Genomic DNA, 18,760 nt, shown 5'->3' with positions numbered 1-18,760 from the left:
GGTTACTTGAACTGTTGGGAAGAAAAAAATTCTTCTACAAGCTTGTTTTTGGTTACTGGGATTATTTTGGTTCCTGTGAGTTTTTTTTTTTTTCCTTTCCTGGGGTTTCGTGCGGGCTTATTTTGGTTCCTGGGATTATTTTGGGCCCACCAACCAAACGTGGGTTTCCTGCAGAAATTTCACAAAAGTCCCAAGCAACATCTCTCTCTCTCTCTCTCTCTCTCTCTCTCTCTCTCTGTCTGAAAGTAAGATCCAAAAGCAATCCGAAAAGGGTCCGGTTTCGGTTATCTAAAAAAAAAAATCGGCTAACCGAATAACTGAAATTATGGATAAAAATACTTTTTTTTTAAAAAAAAGTGCTAACAAAATATGCTAGTGCCAACATCAGTAGCCTTAATTTATGTTGATATCCTTCTAAATTAACCATTATCTCTAAATTAATCATCGCAAAATCGCATTTCACGACTGACATACCTTTCAGAAGATCTTGTCTTATTCATTTAATCATCTGAGCTGGCCGCTCTCACATGCAACATCCAGTTGCAAAAAGCCTCTCTATGATAGTCCCTAACAAATCACAACTTGTATTTTTTCTCAAATGTTTAGGTTTTTTGCGAATGAAGTCTTCTACTGTGCTTTATTTGCAAAAAGAGTCTTTTATTTTCACAATTTGCAAATAGAGTCATCACTTTTGGGTGGATTTTGCAAATCAGGTTATGCCATCAATTTATGACCAAAATACTTTTTTTTTTTTTTTAACTCTTAACAAGCCCAAAATGTCCTTACATCTGAAAAGATGAAATTTATCTTTTAAAAAGACCAAAATACCCATGATGCTCACGGATATGTTCTGATGAGGCAGGTCACACCTTGTCAACTCAAACCCATGCATCAGGTCAGGCCCACCAATTTGCCTTATGTTTTTATGGGGTAGAGCCCAAGTATAGGATAGGGTTCATAATTTTACAGCTTATGTTGTGAAAGGGTGAGCTGATTTTGTTTACACCTATGCATAGGATAGGCCAAGAATGCATTGATTGGGTAGGTCTCACGATCTCCACCCGAGCCCATGTATAGAGTAGGGCATGTAATTTTTTGTCTTTTCATTCATGTGTAAAGAAATCTAGCATGGGCATTTTGGTCACAAAATTTGCAAAATTCACTCAAACTTTACTTCTCTATTTGCAAATTATCGAACAAGAAGAGTCCTTTTGCAAATAAAACAAAGTAGAAGACTTCTTTTGTCCCCAAAACCCCTCCAAAACCCTTCGAAACAAACCTCCCTCTCAAAACCCTAACTCTCATAAATCTCGATCCCGCGTGAGACAGAATCCAAACCCTAAAAAAACCCAAATCAAGAGGAAGAAAAAACCTATCTGCTTCAAAAATGTCGATGTCAAAAAGCTCGAAAATGCTCCAATACATCAACTACAGAATGAGAGTCACGATCCAAGACGGTCGCCAACTCATAGGAAAATTCATGGCCTTCGATCGCCACATGAACCTCGTCCTAGGCGATTGCGAAGAATTTCGCCGCCTCCCACCTGCCAAAGGCAAAAAAAACGAAGAACGTGAAGAACGCCGAACCCTAGGGTTAGTCCTCCTCCGTGGCGAAGAGGTAATCTCCATGACTGTCGAAGGCCCTCCGCCTCCTGAAGAATCTCGCGCCAAAGCTGCCGGAGCAGCCGCAATCTCCGGCCCTGGCCTCGGCCGTGCTGCAGGCCGTGGTATCCCTACTGCGCCTCTTGTTCAAGCTCAGCCTGGCCTTGCGGGCCCTGTCCGAGGCGTTGGTGGGCCGTCCCCTGGTATGATGCAGCCTCAATTGGCTCGTCCTCAGCTGTCTGCGCCGCCTATGACTTATCCTCCGGCGCCGGTAGTTCGTCCTCCTCCGCTCGGGCAGATGCCCGGATTTCCTGGGCAGGTTCCGCCTGGTATGGGTCGGGGCATGCCGCCTCCGCCAATGGGTATGCAATTTGCGGTGAGGCCTGGTGGGGGCCCGCCGGCTTTCCCTGGGCCACCACCGCAGTATGGGCAGCGGCCTATGGGTCCGCCTCCTCAGATGATGAGGGGCCCGCCGCCACCGCCTAGGCCGGGTATGGTGGCTCCGCCTCCGCCTAGGCCGGGTATGCCTCCTCCGCCGGGTGGGTCTGTTCCTGTTTATGGGCCACCTCGCCCTGGTATGCCACCACCGCCAAATCCTCAGCAACAGCAGCAGAATCAGCAGTAGCGGACTAGGAGTGATCTGAATGATTTGGTATATGTTTTGGTATAATATGCTATTGGGCATGAATTAATATCTTTTTCGTAAATGTTTTTTTTATCTTGTGGGTTTCTTTTTATCTAGGTTTGTAGTGATGCTCTTTGAAGAATGTGGATGGTAGGCTTTTTATGTTGTTAAATTTGGATTGGCTTGACTTTTTGAGGAAAACTTCATCATGACTAACTTTTTTCAATCCTTTTTTTTTTTTTTTGAATGGTAACTTTTTTCAATCCTTTTGGCCTTGGTTTCTGTAGAAAGATTGAGAAATAGAACCATCTGGTTTGATAAGTTCTCAATAGCTAATGAATGCTTATGGAAGTTTGTTTGGGTTGGTTATGCTTATGAGTTAATTAATACTTTGCTTGTGTTGCTTCTGCGTATGAGTCAATTAATAGCATTTATTTATTTATTATAATGTTATGATCATAGGTTAGCACTTGGTTGCCTTGAGTTTCTATGTATTTTGTTTTGTTACCATCATTTTTATGCTTGTAATTGATTGATTTATTTGTTTAAGTTATAATTGTTTCTGAATAATTCCAAAAGCACACTATAGTGACAAGGAATAAAAAAAATTTCCTTGATGTTATCTTCAGCCTTTATGTTTCAAAGCTAGGATGCATTTTGACCTTGAAAATGTAACAAGAAATTCACAGTTAAATACTGTTAGTTCAGAGTTCAAACACATTTCTAGATCATGTTTTTAGGTTGTGGTGTTGAAAAAGTTGTGCTAAAGTTAGCAATTTTCATACACTGGTCATCCATTTTGCAAATTTCCTGAATTTCAAATTTCCCAAAAAATTAGGACGTGTGGTCACACGTTAGCTATCATAAGTAGAAAGTGAATGCACAAACCTGAAGCTAGCGACAATTCAAAAACATAGAAAACATAGTAAATGAGATATTTTTTATTGTTCAAAAAGAAAAAAAGAAGTGAATAAGCTATTTTATGACCTGAAGCATCTAGGAATTGTAAGACCTAAAGAGGTATCGGCACCCTCAATAGAAGATTGGTTCAACTATAGCCAGGACATGGCTTCAATTGAATCAGTTTATAGTCCTAGATAACCGGCGGTTGTAGATTTTATAGGATCATGGTTGTTGAAGTCTGTGTTCTCTAGAGTCAATCTAACAACAATTTTGTTTTTGTAAACTCATTTTTGAATCAGTTTTTGTATCTATATGAGGTTATAGGGACTCTTAAATAGCATATTTTCCATCGCATTCATTTTTGCATCTTTTGTGTGGTTATAGTTTCAAAGTCATACCTAGATTGATTACATGCATTTCATCTTTCTGAAGTTTAGATTGTGCATAATTCTTCAAATTTTGCACTTCTATGTTGTTTTTGCAAGAAAAAGTTAAGAAAAGAAAAAACTGGTAGAGTTCATAGGGAAGTAAGTATGAAGTTTCTGGTGTATACTTCCTCCTCAACGCCCACTTGTTGCTAATGCATGCCTCTCTATTGTGTCCATCTACACGACCTAGTATTCTCAAGTTCCGGGTCCCGCAGTAGCTTGTGAAGCCTCTATGGCAATGTCAACTTCTCTCCAGACAATCCAAGGCAAGATCAAATCCTCAATCACCTTTTTCTGGATTTGCTTTCGTTGCATAGTAGAAGCATGGTTTTAGAAAAAAAGTTGGAGGGATCAACCTATCCGTAACTCTCATTGACAACCAATAATCTTGAAATTCAATTTCGAATTCTTCCCGACATTATTAAATTACCCTTAGTCCTTTATTTTGCATGTATTGTTGTCTGGTAATGTAGGCCATGTCTAACTGAATATCACCATCAACAAGACGCACCACTTTTATTATAGGCTAGGAAGTTTGACGAGCATATCTTATTCATTGATAGGACAACTCTCCGTACATTCATCCCCTCTGGCCTCTTAGCCTAATGCGTGGACTCGAAAGAAACGACACTCCCAATATATTCTTATGCATGCACAAGTCCTACGATGCCTCCATTTGAATGGTTCTGCCAAAAGCTATTTTAAAAGCAAGGAGGTCTTCGACAAGGTGATCAACTTTCTCCTTTCCCGTTCACCTTGGTGGATGAGGTACTTAGTAGGCTGACTGTGAAAGCATCAAGAAGTGCGTGTCAATGGCTTTAGATTAGATAACTAAGAGATGCATCGAAGGAGCATACCTTCCATTTGCAAGATGCTGTTAGATGCCTTGAAGCCACTTTATTTGGCAAATTTGATGGTGGTGGAGATTAATGTAGAGGACTTGGGCATATTGATAGCTTTGGTGTTTATTCCCAGGGGTTTGGGATGGGAGGGTGGGTCTTCCGTCATCACATTTGGGATTCACCTCAAAAAGGGCTTTGTAATCTAGTAGTGGATGGAAACATAGCTTTTGTGGTGGAAGAAGTTGTATCTATCTTTGGGTGGGCAGATTACCCTAATTAAGTTGGCTCTGTCTATGTCCTTTATGTCTATATTTTAGTGCTCAATTTATGTCATATATCGAATTGAGAAAGTTCAAAGGGAAATCTTGTGGAATGATAATGACGATTACAGGAAGTATCTTCTGATAAAGTAGGAGGAAGGGTGCAATTCGAAGGAAGGTGTGTTGGGGTTCAGAAGGTTGAAGGAGATGAAGCAAGTTCTTTTGGTCCAATGGAATTGGAGACGATGTGGAAGGTTTGTGAAAATAGGTAATTAGAGAGAAATGGGGGATTGGTTTTGACTTTTGACTTTTGACTTTTGACTATTGAGGGGTGAGAATCCAAGGATCTGTCTATGAGTCCAGGATGGAGGCCTTGGAGGACCATTTGTGGGGCTACTGAGTCCCCCCCCCCCCCCCAACACCTTTTTTTGAGCGATAAGGGGCTAGTGAATTTTTAAGTTAAGCGTAACGCATAGGATAGTTGTAAGCATAGCTACAGAGTTGGGCTTCACAAATAACTCGACAAGGTAAATGTTAGGATAATACCGAAAGAGTTCCAAGAAACTTTCTAAGAAAACACTTCTTTTATTTACAACGCATATCTACTACATTTATTTATTTTTCTGTATAAGACACAACAAAAAGCATAGAAGGATGTTACGTGCTTGTGTTTGCGAGATTAGGATGTGAGTTTTATTTCTGCTACAATGTATTTTCCATTAGGCGCCGTTTCTTTCTACATAAAATGGACTTAAAATTTGTTTTATGCTGTAAAAATGAACATAAAACAAATTTTACGTCGAAAGAAAAGGAGCTTTAATGTTGAATTTCTCACGAGATTTTGAAACAATATATAAGAACTTGATGAATTATTCGTCAAATTCACATTTGATTCGGGAAATGAGGCGTAATTTTTTTATTTTATTTTTTTGGATTTTTAAGATTTTTTCCAATTATTTGGATAATGCTATATCTGTAATTGTGAGCGATAAAATTACAACAGCCGTCTCCCCACTTTCCTCCATTCTTCTCTACACCAAATCTGTTGTTTTACACATCGTTGCTGCCCGGACTTCCCTTTGCTGTTAGGACTGCAATTACAACAGTTTTAGCTTACCTTCTACTGCTTTGCTGCTGCCACTTGTTGTCCCCTACCTTTCCCAACCTTTCCTGTCCAGTTTCTCCATTCCTTGGTTGCTAGAATAACACATTGGCTGACCATGGCTGCCACTATAGCTCTATCAGCTCTTGGAAGCTCATAGGATGTGGTACGAGGCCCAAGCCTACACGCGACCAAGGTAAGCCTTCCCTCATATACCCGATTACATCATAGATCCTTTTGCTACCTTTTTTGAACCACACAATTATAGTCACAACCCTTGGAGAACCCAGGCCCAGCAGGGGTAGGGGGATTCCTAAGGAATGATAAGGGAGAGGTTATTTGGGCTTTTGCGGGTCCTTTGGGAGTAGCGGATGCAACAGAATCTGAGGTCAGAGCAGTTTACCAAGGATTGAGCCTTTTAGCTAGAAGGCGATTTAGTAAAGTAGTGGTGGAAGGGGATTCACTGAATGTGATCCGATGATTCAATGGGATTAAAAGCATCCTTGGAGATTTGACAGATTTTTTTACGAGATGTTTGACTGTGTGAGAGATTCCATGGTTGTTTTTCAGCATGTGCAACGGTCTGCCAATGCAGTGGCTGATAGTCTTGCTAGGCTTGGAGTTTTTTTATTTATTGGCAAGCTGGGGTTAAGGCAGACCCCGACCAGAGTATATTAGAAAGAAGGCAACAAAATTACACACGCAAATAGCAAGTGCCAATGGCATCTTGCTGAACAAGGGAAATAAGGTCGGGGGGCATAGCTCTAGAGTCTATATCCAACCCCTTACAAATACAATCATATTTAGACAGAAAATCAGCCGGTTGATTAGCTTCCCTCCACGAGGGAGATACCTACCAGGCTTCAAAACTATCCAGGGAATCACGAATTTTGTTTAGCAAGGGAATAGCTCGCCAAGGGCAGTCGTAATCTCCATTTATCACCTTAACTGCAACCAGGGAATCCGATTCAATCCATATGTTCAAGCAATTTTTCTTTTTCCTCAGATTCAGCCCCTGCATAATAGCCTCCATCTCTAAGATGTGAATTTGTTTTAGCTTCAACAGATTTAGAAAATAGGCCAATCGGGTCTCCACTGCTATCCCGGATGATTCCCCCGATTCCAGCACCTCCCTCAGCTACCGAAGCATCAGAGTTTAGCTTGAATATATTCCTCTCCGGTTTCACCCAATAGCATTCTTTAGGAGAATGCTTAGAGCTACATAGGGGGCACCTGAAACTGCTCGCAAAGCTCCAATTTCGGTTATAATGCTCATCAGGCAGCTTCAGATACAGAATCTGTTTCTGATACAACCAAGCACTCTTCTAAGAATGATCTGTTTATGAGATGGTGGTTCCCCATGAAGCCGAACATTGCGCTCCGCCAAATATGATAAATTGTAGAACCGAAAGCTACTCTAATGGCAGTAGCACATTGGTCCCTTCCAGTAAATTGGGATCTGATCCTTTCCTCTTCATCAGAAGTAGAATTTTTTGGCCTTCGTCTCTCACCAAATCGCCAGAGAATTGACCTCCATATCCAAGCCGAGAAGGCACATTGGAAAAAGAAGTGATTCACAGATTCTCTATCTGAATTGCATAGTAAACAATTGGTTTCTCTGGAGGTACCAAGGAATAGTAATCTGTCCCTTGTTGCGAGCCTGTTCTGAATTGCCTGCCACACAGAAAACGAGTGCTTAGGAACATGCCCTCTGAACCATACAGAGGAAGCCCACAAGACCTTCAAACGATGATTTCTTATTTCATTCCATGCAGATTTGAGAGAAAATTTTCCATTTGATTCGGGGATCTACACAGGGTAACTTTTAGCATCGATCATAGCCGAGTCTATAAGATGATGTAGTTCTCCCATCTCAATCCTATTTGCGCTTTCAGCCCAGATGCCATCCTCCATAAGCTTACTGATGGGGGAAGTAGTTGGGATCGAGTTTATTAGTGTATCATCAAAAGTTCTTTGGTTTAGCACTCCCGATGGATGCCAAGGTTGGCCCCAGAAATCAATCCCTTCTCCATTACCAACGGAGTAGCATATGAGTTTCTTTGCCTCTTCCCTGATGTGGAACACGCCCCTTGCACCCCATGAAGGATGTTGAGGGATTTAATCGTCCAATTTTTTTTTTCCTGACATATTTCCAGTGGAACCAATCTGCCCAAGGACTCCCTTTGCGATTCAGCACCCTCCAAAAAGATTTCATCTGAAGAGCTCTGCTTACCTCATGAATGCTACGAATTCCGATTCCCCCTTCTTCCTTTGGGGAACATACCTGATCCCAATTAATCGAGTGATATGATCTAGTCAGAGAAGCACCTCCCCATACAAAATTACGAAAATTTTTGTGAGTTTCATTCAAAATTCCAACTGGTAATCTGAATGCCGCAGACCAATAAATGCTAAACGAGTTTAAAACAGTCTTTACAAGCTCTACTCCCCCCACCCTGGAAAGGAGTTTATTGGTCCAGGCGGAAATCCTCCCACGGATTTTAGAGATCAGACCAGCACAATCAACACTAGTAATTCTTTTAGAAGAGAGGGGGAGGCCCAGATATTACATAGGGAGGATTCCTTCGTTCATTTGCAGAATTCTACTGATCTGCCCTTTAAATCTCTGATTGCATCTAGCAAAGATGACCTCTGACTTTCTTATATTTGCTTCGAATCCAGTGCAATCCCTGAATCTGATTAAACACTCCGTAAGCTGCTTTGCATTGGCTTGCGTTGTATCTGCAAATACATGACATTGTCAGCATAAAACAGGTGGGATATAGAGAGATTACCCTTAGAAAATGGAGTAGTTAGGCGACCCATATGCACAGTTTCCTTCAGGATACATGAGAGGATTTCCATGATGCAGCAGAATAGCAGAGGAGACAAAGGGCCCCTCTGTTGGCTTGGAGTTTCCAAGGAATATTTGGCTTTATTGGCTTTATTGGACTCCCTTCCACCTTGAGTTGTACTAGTTTTTGTTTTGGTCTGATTTCTGTTTTTTCCATCATTATATTAACCATCTTGGTCCTCTTTTGTTTGTAATGAAATTTGGCTACCATTTTCAAAAAAATAAAAAAAAATAATATATACATATATATATATATATATATATATATATATATATATATAGAGAGAGAGAGAGAGAGAGAGAGAGAGAGAGAGAGAGAGAGAGAGAGAGAGAGGAAAACACACTCGTGTAGCTAACTTAGCTACACCGACGGCTTAAAATACAGTGGGCCCACATTGTTTGGGTGGTCCAAACCATTCATTTGATAGGCCCTCATATTGATAGGGTGTGCCCAAAAAATCAGCTCCATAGGATCATCCCAACCCTTCAAACTGCGGAGGAAAAAATGGACAGATTTGTGAAGGTTTTTACACGTCCATTTTTGCCTCCACAAATCGCAGGGTTGGGATGATCCTTTGGAGCTGATTTTTTGGCCACAACCTATCTATGTGAGGGCCCCTCAAATGAATGGTTTGCATCACCCAAACAATTTGGGGCCCACTGTATTTTAAGTTAGCTACACGAGTGTGTAGCTACACTTTTCTCATATATATATATATATATATATATATACACACAACCTTTTTTTCTTGGCCAGCCCGTCCACCTCCCCGTATCTTCACACCTTTGATTCCCCTACCTTTATCCTAGCTTATTTGGGCCCTAGTTTGACAGTTTACATTATTCCACTTTATGGACAGATTGGTGGACTCTTGTTACTGTTTATGGATCTAATTTCTCTGGTTTGATCCTTCTGTTTGCAAAACTACTAGGCTGAATTTTCCCATTAATGTAATATCTTGAAGGCTAGAAATTTTGGTTAAACATGATTGGTTTTGATTATCATTGATTGTTTATTCTATTAATTGAATGGTGGTTGTAGACACCCCATTTTGACCGTGCCCAGCACCTCCATGTTTTATGCTTAACCCCGTCAAATCAGTGAGTTGGGATCATAAATTAAACCCTGAGGTGGCTTAGGGTCCCACCGAGGTCCCCGTAAAGTTTCAGCAAAATCTGCCGAGAAATGGCAGATAAGGCGAGCCATGAAAGAGGCGTGGTTCGAATGTATAAGGGGGGGTGAGCTATCTGCAGAGGGGGCTGTCCATGAAATAGTGGGGGAGGCGAATTTACCATTTTCCCTTTAAAACCCATCGAGTTAGGGTTTAGAGAGAAAAGGAGGAGAAAAATTGCAAAAAAAAAAAAGGGGAGGAGAAAGGAGCCGCAGCCACCTTCTTCCTCGGCATCACCTCCGGCCAAACCCCCCCCATCTCCCACCGACCGGCCATCACCTCCATTTTCCCATTCCACTTCTTCCTTTTCCTTCTTCTTCTTCTTCCTCTTCTTCTTCTTCTTCCCCATCTCCGTCCACCATCCCCATCTCCGGCCGCCTCCATCAAAGCCACACCCAACCACCAACAGCCACCACCTCCATTGAAACCCATCTCCTCAGCCATCATCATCTCTGTCTTTCAAACTTTTGAAAACCCATTTCTCCGCAACTCCCGGTCACCACCTCCATTAAATCCGACCACCATCACCGGAATCCGAGCCACCTTCATCCTCCGGCCCTCTTGCCGGAGCTCTGGCCTTCTTCCAACCACAACCATCTTCTATCTCTGTAATCCACAACCAAAACCCCCAATCCTACCATCGCTCCAAAAACCCATTTCCGGCAAACCCCATTTCTCCAGCCATCTCCACCACCACCGCTACCCTCCACCACCACCACAGCCAATACCAATAGCCACCCCCTTCGCCATCATTTTTCCTCCTCTTCTATCTTCACTCCAACCCAAATCAAACCCTATAAACAGACCACTCGTCCCCATTTTCCTCTATTTCATTCTTCTCCACCCCAACAGACCCCATTTTCATTATCTTAGTTGTTACCTCACAAAAAAACCACATTCACTTCTCATTTCCCCAAATTAAACTATTTCAACTCCTCCACCATTTCAGAACCTCACTCTTGCTGTGTTCAATCTGAGAAAAGAAGAGAAGCTTGCTGGTAACTTGGATCTCGTCAAAAGAAGTACTCGCCCACCAATCGGCTCCATCAATTCCCGCAATTCCTCTCTCCATTCCTCACCCTCTACAAACCCACTTCCACTTTAATCTAGTTCCGATCATCTCAAACCTTTTCCATTTCTAATCATTTACATCTTCTCTGGTAATCATCCCCACGCTTGATCGGAGTTAGCTAAAGAGGAGCATAGACATATCGAAGGATCAGAGAAAAGAGGGAGCAATTCTGCAAATTTAAAGTAATTTATTTTCTTGAGTAGGAATCATGTGATATCCAGGGCTGTGATTTGAACCTTCATAGGCAGTTGATACTCTTATTACTATTTCATTTTGATCTTTCAAGTTCTTCATCTGTTATTGTTATCCGACCAATTTAAAGTGGAAAGGTGAGATGAGTTGGTGTTGATACGGAGCTTAAGAGAAGCTTCTGGTGGTCTATTCACTTTAATGTTTATTTTACCTGCTTTGGTTTCACTTTGATAAGGTTTTTAAAGGAATGCTTAGTTTATGCCATGTTCAGCATGGGGTAGTGAAAGTGATAGTGGTCATTGATCAAATCTGTCTGTCCCTTGCACCACCCTAAATAATTCAAGGAAAATCTGTGTTCCTATTTGACTCCATTTTAGCGAATCACTAGTATAGCATGAGGTTTTAAAGTTAAGAGACCCATCTGTTCATGTAGGGCGATGAAGGCGCTAGCCCAAGCCCATCCTTAGGGGACTCGCTCAATCCAAGTAGCACTCCCCTCTTTTGTTTAGTAGGCCTACCCAACATTTTGGATTTCTTTTAACCATTTTTTTTAAAAAAAGAACCCTTCTCTGGGCAATGATAAGGTTACTTGGAGCCCGTCTTTGTGTTTTGTGGCTCACCGTTTTTGCACTTGAATCTGCACAAGTTGATGCCCCCTGTTATGCACCAAAATTTATAAAAATCAGAAATATCATTGCATGCATTTGTATAATTTGTTGAAAATTTAACATTCTTCTTTTATGTTAAGTTTTGAGTTAGGTTCTGAAGATGAATGGACTGTTCAGGTGAGACTATCTTGAAAGCTTATCATACTTACTTTTTATTCAAATAAATTGTTTAATTGAAGAAGGAAATCAGATGACTACTCTATTCGATGTTATCGACATGAGTACTGTTTGATTTCAAGGCGGTTTGTAGAAATATTATATGTATATGAAATCAGATGATTACTTTGGCATCATCTGATTTCGTTGGAGTCCCCGTATTGGGGTTTGTGGTTGGCTTTGAAGTGTTTAATATCATTTTTTTTCCATTAGAGACTCACTCAGTCATATAGAGCTTTCCCTGCTTGGGATCTTAGATTGTTTTCTCTGTTCTTAGGACGCTATCTTTCTTGTTGTGATTCGTCTCTTTGAGACGCTAGTTGCTTATTCGGGGTTTCCCCTTTTGCTTTAGGGCTTTGCCCTAGTTTGTGGTACTACTTGCGTGTTCCCTTTAAGATTGAAAACATTTAAAGGTTTAGAGCGTTGGAAAAGCTTTAAAATCCAAAAACATTAGAAATTTAAAACTCAAAAACATTTGAAAACTTTAAAAATATCAAAAAACATTTGAAAAACATAAAAAACCTTTAAAAATCTAAAGTGTTGAGTGTTTCTTTTAGAAGCGTATTAGGCGAGTTCGATTTTCGAACTACGTTGGCTTGATCCTCTTCCACGAGGTACGTAGTGCAGCTTGGGATCTTTATCCCAGGTCCAGCCAAACTTTTGTAAATAAATGCTTTAACCCTTTTTTTTTCAAAACCTTGTTTTCAACAAGATCTTCCTCTAGAGTTAGGAGTTTGTCCTAGATAGAGAGTTTTAGAGTTAGGAGTTTGTCTTGGATTTGTTGTGTGCTTGTTTGTGTTTGTTTTAGAGTTAGGGGTTTGTCCTAGAGTTATATGAGCGCCTCCGTCCGGTCAGTTGGCGATTCACATCGCCGACTGATGACTAGGTCTAGGATGCGTTAATGATCCCATTGTTTTCCTTAGGACACACAGCCTAGTTACACATAGGTTGTAGGAACCACCTGCATTAGCTTAGGGCTAACCTGCATTTATCTAGGACATATAGGGTGTCCTAAAATCTACAATCCATTTGGAATTTAAATAATCGCGCAAGAAGCTTTAAGAACTAGTCCGGTCTTTTAGATCGAGTCTAAGATAGAGGTATAGGTGTCTTAGGCATCCTAGTCTAGGATAGGTGCGAAGAACTACGTTGCCTTGATTCTCGTGGAGGCGGGGATACGTAGGCTTCTTTGGATGAACATCAGACCATCCGAGGACTCGGGCTAATCATTTAGAGTCTTAGGATTTGCTGTGTTGTTATTGCATGTTTTGATGTGTTTTCTTATTCTCTTGTACTGATCCTATACCTTTAGCTGTAGCTTGCGTGTGTTCGTCCACCAGAACTTAGACACCTGTTAGGCTTGTCACTCATAACCTAGCTGTCATTAGGTGACACATCTTTTATCTTACTTTATGTGTGTTTATTATTTCATCCCCGAGTCATGCATGATTAGGTAGACGTTCACTCGGGGATATTTGTTCCCATTTCACATGATTTTTACCCAAACTTCTTCGAAGTTAATGAAAAATGGCATAAGAGACCAAGTGTTCGCATTCGGGCGAATTGGGGGCGCTCTTCGGACCTTCTCCATTCGTCATCAGGCACGGACCTTCTGTATCTCTGGTTATCCATTGCAAACAGAGCATTTGTTTTAGTTCCATGGCGTGTCCATGGATGGCGACTCTGAGTTTTTTTTAGGTACATCTTGGTTTCGAGCCCTGGCTCCTGATCAGGATGTATCTCATTCGTTTTGTATCGCCACTCATGCTATGCTGTGAGGGTGACACCTGTTTCGAGAGTTCCTTGGCAGAGCTCTCCTTCACGTTGTGGAGATCTTAGAGGATTGCAGGTGGGATCTCGCGTCCCTCGGCACCGTCCTCGGATCGGGGTCCACAGTGGCGCTGTTTTTTTATTGAAGCTACAACTAATTTATGCTCCAAAAGTTCCCAATAAAGGGCTCCCGAACCCTAGGTTTGCATGGTGTCTTAGGCGGTTTTCCTTTTTGGAGGGTTTGCACATGCAAAGGTACGGTAAGGATTCCAAGTCTTGAGTAGTCCAAATGAAGCTCTTTCAGCAATCCTCAATGTTGAAGAGAAAATCTGCCAACTTCAGTAGCTAGATATGTTTGAGCGGGAACTAGTTGTGCAAATCAGTATGGAGGTACTGTTAATTGCTTCCAATGCCTTGTATTTGGGCAGATATCGTTAGTTTATTTAAACAAGAAGTTTATAAACTTAGTTGAAGAAGAGGAAGATGAAGTGATGCAGGATATCCAGTCTACGACAGTGAACTACATAGGACGAGCTTACATGGAGTGATCATGGTGAGGCATTAGTCACCCAAAGAAGTATGATTTCTTCTAGGATTGTAGAAGAAGACTGGCTACACACATCTTCCACAACCGATGCGCTACAAACAAAAAGTGTGCAATTTGATAGTAATAGGGCAATTGTGAGAACATTGTAATGCAAATCATGGTCCAGCTAAAGATGGTGATACACCCTAGCTCGTATGAAATTATATGGTTCAAGGATGAAAATGAGACAAAAGATTCCAAGCGCAGTCTAGTTTCATTTTCCATTAGTAAATTCTATAAGGAATTAAGGATGAGAGGTATGGTGCGATGTAGTTCATATTGTCTTGAGGATGCAGCTGGTATTAGAAAGGTGACCTCGTCTTGTTGCTTCTTTGAGATTGTGCGACTACATGCTTCAACCCCCCAGGCTTAGCAGGTTCTGGGCCGGAACCTTGGTGATGGTTGAAGAGTTGTGCAAAGATCTCCGTTCATTGCAGGCTAGAGTGCTAGCCTTTTGATCCATCTTCGGGTCTAGAAACACTAGGGCAAAGGTTGCCAGAGCGGGAATCGAAAGCGGGAAGCGAAACGGAAATCGAAGGCTCCCAGGGAAGAATCCTGCTCAAGGTTGCCAAAGCGGGAATCGAAGGCTCCAGGGAAGAATCCTGCTTCCTGGCACTAGGCTAGAGAGTTATGTAAAGCAAGCTCTATATTGTGCCATACTTCCGGTACCATCTGATCCTATTTGTATTGCTCGGTAATGATACTATCATCTCTTACTAGTAGTATGACATATATTTCCAAAAGTGGGCTTCTATTTTCTAGGGGAACAGGCAGTGTTGGCAAATGGCCCCTTGGAGGAAAAAAGTAGGATATTGTGGACTATTTCATTCCTTGCAGTATGGGGGTGTTGTGGAAAGAGATGAATGCTAGAATATTTAAGGGGGGGTCGTGAAGAGCATCTCTTACTGCATGTCGACCGCATGCATTGTACTTTAAGTGCAGGGAAGTGTGCTTTCATGTGGCATGGAAGTGTTCTTGCATATTTTTGAACTCGATGGTCGACAGACGTGGAACTCACACATTATGAGATGGAGTTGAGTTGCCTTGCAAGACATAGCTATGCTAGAAGCATAGTGTTTTGGTGGGGTATGTTTGCCAGAGGGCAACTCCATAGGGTCTAAGAGTGAGGCCCATGTGCTGAATTGCTTACCTTGGTCAAATGGCGGGCTAGGGATTATAGAGGTTAAATGTGTGGATTGCTTACTCCGGGCAAAGGTAATCCGGTTTGAAGTCCTAGAGAGGAATATTGAAGTAGTGTGAGAATTGGCCAGCGGGTATCCAAGGAGATCATTAGTGATGGTTGATGTGTCCAAGGAGAATGTGACGGAATTCTGGGGGTTATGTGGACGAAAGCAAGCAAGAGTGATATTTTGGAAGACCGCTCTAAACGCTCAGGAATGTTGAAGGGGAATTTGCGGATTTCTTGAAGGAAGATCCAGTCACTCAGGTCGCTCTACCCTCTATGTTTGGAGTTCAAGAAACCATCTTTCGTGTTGGAGGGGGCACGAAAAACCATAGTTGTGTTTGATGGAGTTCTCAAAACCATCATTGAAATGTGTTGCACAGAGGTGTGCCCAATGAAAGTGTTGGTGTCCAATGCCAATTCAAAGGGACGAATGGCATAAAACCAGTGATGTGGATGATAACTCCAGGAAAAGTGAGAAAGCAGTGATTTGCAGAATTTGGGTGCATTGTGGTACAAGAAGGGGAAAGAAGGTCAGGAAGGGTCAAGTTGTCTGAGTGTCAGGTGAGCACTCGTATCCAAACTACTGTGATGCCCTCATACCTCAAGGGGTTGGCTTCCCGTGACATGCTTCAACACCTTGGGTCAGGAAAAGTGAGAAAAACAATGATTTGCAGAATTTGGGTGCATTGTGGTACGAGTAGGGCCAGGAAGGTTAGGAAGGGTCAAGTTGTCGGAGTGTCAGGTGTGCACTCCTATCCAAACTACTGGGATGCCCTCATACCTCAAGGGGCTGGCTTCCCGTGACATGCTTCAACACCCTAGGTCAGGAAAAGTGAGAAAAGCAATGATTTGCAGAATTTGGGTGCATTGTGGTGTGGTACAAGAAGGGCGAGGAAGGTCAGGAAGGGTCATGTTGTCGGAGTGTCAGGTGGGCACTCCTATCCAAACCACTGGGATGCCCTCATACCTCAAGGGGTTGGCTTCCCGTGACATGCTTCAACACCCTAGGCCCAGCAGGCTGTGGACGGGAACCTCGGTGGTGGCTGAAGAGTTGTACGAGGACCTAGCATGTGTGTGACTTGTGAGGCAGTTGGAAATGCAGTGGACACATCAACCATGCTTGTGCCTTGGTCGAGGACCTAGAATTTGATGTTCCTTGTCTTATTTTTAGTGGGTGGGCTTTGATCTTTCCTTGTCTTATTTTTAGTTGGTTGATGGCATTATCCGTCTTACAATTACTTGCAAGTGCTGTTGCCACTCATTTGCAATTTCACATTATGCTCCAATCCTCATTGACGTCGTGTTGGACACCTCTTGAGTGCTGCTCATCTGATTATTTTTTATTTCACTGCTTTCTGTGGCAATTGACTGATGTTGATTGGTTTTGTGCCCTGGATGTTTGGTGCTCATTGATCTAATGTAACTGGTGTTTTCTTCCGCTTTTTGAAGAAGCAACCTCTTGTATCAAATTTGAGGTTCAAGTCGAAATAGTACTCATTACTTTTGTTATACAACATTCTTTTGTAAAAACCAGATTTACAAATGGTTTTGGGGGTCCTATTGATGACGGGCCCTTATAATTTTGAGGACCATGGGTGAAGATTGACATTTAATCCATGCTCTAATGGTGCATATGAGAATATTGAATGGTGGAAGGGCATACTAATATTTTTGTTGGAAGGTGTTTACCTGTCAGATTCTAGCTTGGAGACTTAATGGGAATTATGGCTGTGGCGTTTACTTCTAATCTTGCAATCCTACCTTTTAGCAACAAGGGAGATAATTTATAGCGATTAATTTTATGAGGCAAGTCTTGATGTTTTACTCCATATTATATTTTGTGACGTTCTACTGTCCTTTTCACAGTATAAAGAGTATGAAACAAAGATTATCTAGATGAGAAATAGTATTTTGACTGTCAAGAATTCAATACCTTTTCAGTGTGATAATCTTTGCAAGTTCATTGTTATTCACTCAATAGAGTGATTTCCTTGGCTGATATGTGGCTGTCTTTTTTGTTTACCTCCAGAACATTTACCAATCTATGTTGAAGTTAAGAAAACCGTGTCTATACTCATTAAGTGAACTATTCCACTATTTCACAACATGAACGGTCTTGTCTTTTGGGTCCCTCTTAAGAGGAATAGTTTGTAACTTCTCCTGTGACTTGTTTATTAAATTTACAGATCACAAAATGCGTATTAATTACGCATAGCTGACACTCAATTTTATCTATCCATACATTGTTTAGAACTTAAACATAACCAAATGCTTGATTCAGATGCTCAATTCAACCATTTTTTTCATGGGCAGGGTCAAATTCCATTCCATTTTTGCGGTACCATGGGGTCTTCTATCTTTTGCTAGTTTCTTGTGTCATTGGCTTCTTGGGTTCATTTGAGTTTGCTTATAGGAGCTTCTTTGATGATTCCTGAGATTAGTGGGAAGATTACTCTTTTCTCTATGATGCTACAAAAATCTACTGAGAAGATATTCTCTCTTTATTTTCTCTAGATTGCTGACTTTATATCAAAGTGGTGAATATTCATCAATTTAGAATCTAATGTTCCTCAGTTCCAGATTAGGAAACTAAAGGACATGGAAGCTTGGTTCATAGTTTTTGGCACTTTCTCAGGTCTTTGATTGCTATAGATCTTAGTGCTTTTACAAACTGCATGTGGAACTTTTTACATGGTTGGCTAATGTACATTGGTGGTTGATTTAGTTTCTTTTTTTCTTGAGCATGCTTTTTTTGAACCATGTAAGATCTTTCTAATCATAGGATTTCTTTTTTCATTTTAGACTACAGTAATTGAACTTGGGGATTTGCTAGGCAATTTCGCCGAAAGCCATTTCGCGAGTCACTTTTGCAGCAGAGAACAGCCACACAGCCTCACTTTTTAGCAGAGTTCAGATTTTATCTTTTCTCATTTAATTCATCTGAGGTGGCCATTCTCTCATGCAAATGTGAACTGCGAAATGGCTTTCCACGAAATTGCCTAGCAAATCAGTTGAACTTATTAGAGATTCGCTACGGACCATCCTAGAAGGCATTTGGCGGGCTGGCTGTTGCATCAGAGAGCAGTCACCTCAGGCTGCTTTCTCATGCAACAGCCGACCTGGAAAATGCCTTGTGCAATTGTCCTTGGCGAATCCCTTATTATTATTATGATTTGGATACTAAACATTGAGCACCAGTCATGAAGCTATAGGCTCAACTCTAATAGAGACTAAAGGGCGTGTTATGCAAGGCTTCTCATTCTCTCCCAAAATGCCTGGGGAAAAACTATAGTTGTTATTTTTAGATCTTTTACATTCCATCTGTTTGACTACATCTTGATT

The 18,760-nt window shown here is 41.4% G+C and overlaps 1 pseudogene across 3 annotated transcripts; it reads left to right on the top strand.

Moving 5' to 3' along the window:
- The first annotated feature begins 1,209 nt into the window (after nucleotides 1-1,209).
- Nucleotides 1,210-18,156, top strand: LOC143887522 (uncharacterized; annotated as a pseudogene). 3 transcript variants are annotated; one of them, XR_013254220.1, is made up of 3 exons: nucleotides 1,210-2,254; nucleotides 17,115-17,224; nucleotides 17,732-18,156. The product of XR_013254220.1 is annotated as an uncharacterized LOC143887522, transcript variant X2 (transcript). The 3 variants fall into 3 exon arrangements; XR_013254221.1 differs by having other exon boundaries at nucleotides 17,100-17,224; XR_013254219.1 differs by lacking the exon at nucleotides 17,115-17,224.
- Nucleotides 18,157-18,760: the final 604 nt, after the last annotated feature.

Source organism: Tasmannia lanceolata, unplaced genomic scaffold, assembly GCF_043159265.1.
Source record: "Tasmannia lanceolata isolate RefF3 unplaced genomic scaffold, GAP_Taslan_0.1 ptg000012l, whole genome shotgun sequence".
Classification (NCBI taxonomy): Eukaryota; Viridiplantae; Streptophyta; class Magnoliopsida; order Canellales; family Winteraceae; genus Tasmannia; species Tasmannia lanceolata.
Note: the sequence above shows the minus strand (reverse complement) of the source record. Positions and strands in the feature narration are given on the sequence as shown.